This window comes from Patiria miniata, unplaced genomic scaffold, assembly GCF_015706575.1.
Source record: "Patiria miniata isolate m_02_andy unplaced genomic scaffold, ASM1570657v1 HiC_scaffold_23, whole genome shotgun sequence".
In the NCBI taxonomy this organism is placed as follows: Eukaryota; Metazoa; Echinodermata; class Asteroidea; order Valvatida; family Asterinidae; genus Patiria; species Patiria miniata.
In genome coordinates this window covers 6,638,519-6,643,530 of record NW_024037062.1, presented here as the reverse complement: position 1 = coordinate 6,643,530, position 5,012 = coordinate 6,638,519, and positions in this window count along the sequence as shown.

Sequence of the window (5,012 nt, the reverse complement as noted above, 5' to 3'; positions counted from 1 at the left end):
GGTAATTAATTTTCGTTCAACGATTACATGGGATGAAGAACAGGACAACTAAAAAAAAATCGTCAAAGGTCACAACAAATGCCAAAAGCTTAAAACACTCCTCGGAGGGATGATTCTTTAAAGTGAAGTCTGTTTTGCTCAACTGTATACTTGCACATTTGTATGGTCAGAAACTTTCACAGGTTTCACAAGTCGCTCGTGCAAACATAGCCAAGTTCCTCATTGGCTGAATGTCATAGGGGTGCTAAGCACAACACATGAATCACATAAAGGGGGGAATGGTTACCAGCAAAAAGTATGTGACTGTTTTTCTGCCAATTTTTAATTAGCACATAAAATTTGCCATGCGATACTTTCTCCTTACTATCCGCTTACTTTGCAAGTGTGGCCTTTCCCTGATTTAGCGCTTATGGCAGTTTTGCATAGCACATCAATTTGCTAAGCAGCGGGGTTATGCACCTATATTGTGACGTCACGGGTCACGTAATGACGTCATGATGACGTCAATGTTCGGAACACATCTTCAAATGCTGGTCTAAGTGTGTGCCGAGTATAAAGTCAATCGGATTGATTTTAGTGTCCAAAGTGCGTTCCACTGTGAAAACGTGTACAAATGCTATGGGGAATGGCCAAAAAAGAAGAAAAACAAAAATTAGAGCTGTATGTCTGTTTGAAAACAGAACACAAGGCTTTTTCGCATTTTACAAATGTTTATATTTTGCTGGTCCTTTTGCAGTCACAGAGTGCTTCAAGGTTGTTCAAAATGCTTAGAATAATTCCTAAAAATATAATTTTATCACATGACGCCACATGCCCTGCAGTGACGTCATCATGACAACACTTGTCAATTCACATTTTGTCATTGTGTTCTTGGTTTGAACCAAGTTTAAAGTCAATCCGATGAAAAGAAGTGTGCAATTTTGGGAACAGAATAAAATTATAAATATAAAAACATCATGAAAAAATCAAACGATGACGTCACCGTGACGTCACTTCGGACTTTGCATACTAGTACACTTATCTACCTACCCACCAAGTTTCATGACGATCGGACCTTTCTTATATGTGTTTTAAAATATCGCGTTTTGAATCATCACGTCACATAATTTTTCAAAAACGTGTACAAAGTCAATGGGATTTGGGGTGGACCCAAAAGATCAAAAAGAAGAAAAAAAAAGTCAGAACAAAAACAAAGGCTTTTCCGCTGTTCAGCGGAAAAGCCAAAAAATCTGAATAAAAAGAAAAGCTTTTTCGCAACTTGCGAAAAAGCCAATAAAGAAAACTAGAAGTCTATGTCTGTTTGCAACAAAACAAAGGGCTTTCTGCATTATGTTTTTTGAATTGAGGATATGTTTTTCTGTTTTAAATGCATTATCATTTTATTGCATTATCATTATTCAAATGCATTATCATTATTATTTTATGCGCTGTTGTTGTTTTAGTCATGCGCTGTCATTTAGATATAGGACTTGAAGACTGTACACGTTTAAGATGATGCACTGCGGCCCATCATGACATCATCATGGCTTCTGATTTCGTATTTATACTAATAAAGGAAAGACAACTGTCTGTGCTCATTATTTTATTGTGGTTTTAGTCTGTACCAGTTTGAAGCCAGTCGGATAAATAAAAGTGCTAAATTTAGTAAGCAGATCGTGAAAAATTGACCGATGACGTCAACATGACGTCAATACAGATTGTTTGTACTAGTACTATTATCTACCCACCCACCAAGATTCGTGATGACTGGACATTCCCTCATATGTGTAAAAAAAAAAATCGACATCATCATGACGTCACACATTTCTTGCAAAATTGTGTGCATTATATCTTTTGCCTAACATTAAATGAGCAAAATGCCAGCCCTTACACGATTGGCATAGGAAGGCGACAAACTCACAAAGTGACATTTTGTAGGGGTTATCTGAAGTCCCCCCGCACGTATTACCCCAACTCATGTGCCACCTTTAGACTACCAATCATCCGCTGTGGTGATATCGAACTAAACCCCGGACCATCGTTAGAATCAACACCAGGGAATCATTCCAACCAAACACACAGTGAATATCGCTATAATCGGGATTATCTTCACGCTCTCAGTTCATTACCGAACTTAACAATTCCTGCCTATTCATGGGAAACAATCAAACAATTGGGAATACGGCGTAAACCACCGAACCACCGTGGCTGCCGAGCTGGTGTGCGCAAAAACCAAACATTTTCGCCATCCAATCCCAGCAATTATCAACTATGCTCGAACAAGCAATAAGACAATAGCTCAGCACCGGTCATGTGATCGTCGATCCCTTGTACCTATCCCTAGCACTCCTAAGGTGTCTACAAAGACCCATCTACCATCAGTTATGTTGTGTAATGCACGATCAGCTAATAACAAACTCGATGAACTTTCAACAGTGATTCTTGCCAATGATATTGATATCTGTGCTGTCACTGAAACCTGGTTTAAGTATGATCTTACTACAAACTTGATCGCAATCCCAGGATACACTGTGATCTGCAAATCGAGAATCAATCGTGTCGGTGGTGGCGTAGCTCTCTACGCAAAATTCGACATGAACCTCTCCCCTCTCCAAAATGTTACTGTTCCTGATGACCTTGAAATTGCCTGGATTCAACTCAGACCTACACGCCTACCACGCTCTGTTTCTTGTATGTTCTGTTCTGTTGTCTATTATGCACAATCTGACAACGATATAGCAACAAGGATCATCGACCATATACAGGCAACCATTGATTTCCTGACTGTCAACTCGCCAGACGCCGGTTTTATCATTTTGGGTGATTTTAATCAACTCAATCTAAATCCCCTTATTGATCAAAACTATCGACAGGTAGTAAAGCAACCCACACGAGGTGACAATACCCTGGACAAAATCATTAGTAACTTAAGTGGGTTCTATGGAGAGGTACAGATCTCATCTCCAATAGTACGCTCGGACCACGCAACCCTTCTTTGGATACCAAAAAGTTTGCCGCCCAAAAGCAACATTACAAAGAAGCGGTTTAATCGTCCAATGCCAGACAGTGCCATTCGATCATTTGGTAGATGGATCAGCGAACTTGATTGGCTAGAAGTCACCAATAAAAGTGACGTCAACCTACAATGTACCGAATTCTACAATACCTTGCAAACAGCTATAAATACGCATTTCCCTCTCCGAGTAGCTAAGGTACATTCTTCTGATAAGCCCTGGATAACTCCCAAAATTAACTTCTTATCCGCGACGTCAAAAAGGGTACTATAATGAACAGACTGATGAATGGACACGGCTCCGAAATACAGTCATCTTATCTATCAAAAAGGCAAGAACGGAATATTACTCAAAGCGGATTCAGAGGCTCAAGAAAATCAATCCGTCATCCTGGTATCGTGAAATCCGCGTGCTCTCTGGCACCAATAAAGACCACTCGCATATCACTAACCCAGGAGTAAATCATGATGACACTAAATCGATCGCTAATGTAATCAATGAACACTTCGTATCAATTGCGGGTGATTTAGAACCACTAAAACTTGCAAAACTCCCGGCCTACCTCTCCTCTTCAACACCATGTCCTGAGGTTTATCCTTGGGATGTACAGAAGGCACTGGAGAAAATCAAACGCACGACAGCTGAAGGTCCAGATGACATTTCTGCGAGGATTGTGAGAACATTCTTTTATGAACTTGCGACACCCGTAACGCATATTATTAATTCATCTCTCGAACAATGCATTGTCCCCAATCAATGGAAACGAGCTATCGTTATCCCTGTACCCCAAACAAATCCCCCTACACTGGATAAACTCCGCCCAATCTCTCTCACAGACCATTTCGCGACGTGACTGAAGGCTTCATAGCCAAATGGATCTTCAGTGATATCCAGCCCAAACTGGACCCAAACCAATTTGGGAATCGAAAATTCCTGTCAACTACCCACTGCTTAATTAACATTTTACACCAAGTCTACGCTAACGCTGAAATTCCAAAAGCTTCGTCTACAATTGTTGTGACAGACTTTACAAAAGCATTCGACCGTATCGACCACACTATATCAATTGCTAAGTTGTTGGACCTCGGTGTTCGTCTGTCGCTCATCCCATGGGTCGCAGACTTCCTCACATCACGTCAACAAAGAGTACGGTACAAAACCTCCGAGTCTGATTGGTCCACTCTTCACTCTGGTGTACCGCAGGGCACACGTCTAGGGCCAATCATCTTTCTGGCAATGATCAACGATATGTCCCCACCGAATGGTATAAACGCCTACAAATATGTCGACGACATGACTCTTGTCGAATGCTGAACTCAAAACCAGTTGTCGCGCATGCAGTCAGCTGTCTTCTCTTTGGTAGAGTGGTCGAAGGATAACAACATGAAACTAAACCCAAAGAAATGTACAGCAATGGAAATAACATTCCAGCGAAACCCCCCAGCACCACCTCCTCTCATGCTGCATGATCATCAATTAGAAGCAATCAATTAAACTTCTTGGCATACTTATTCAGAGCAATTTGACATGGGACGCACATATTACCGACCTCATTAAACGTGCAGGTAGAAAACTTTACATGCTCCGTCTTCTTAAAGGCCACTGTTTGCTTGTCCAGGATCTACTTATTATTTACAACAGCTACATTAGACCGCTTCTTGAATATGGAGCACCATATATGGGATGGGGGATTAACCACCGCCCAGTCTGGCCAGATCGAAAGCATCCAAAAAGAGCTCTACGAATTATCACCGGACGCGGTTGTTACAACAGTTATTCGATATGCTATGTGAGCTCGGGATTCCCTCCTTGGAACAAAGAAGAGAATCTCTATGTACATCATTTATCGAAAGAACATTGAAACAAACTGACCAATTTAAGGATGTTATCCCTTCTCCTCCAAAAATGAAACGTACACTAAGAAATTCTACTAAAGTCCCACAACTTAAGTGTAAAACAAATAGAGTGCAGAATAGTGCCATTCCTCATCTGGTACATCTGTATAACTCTAATCCCAAA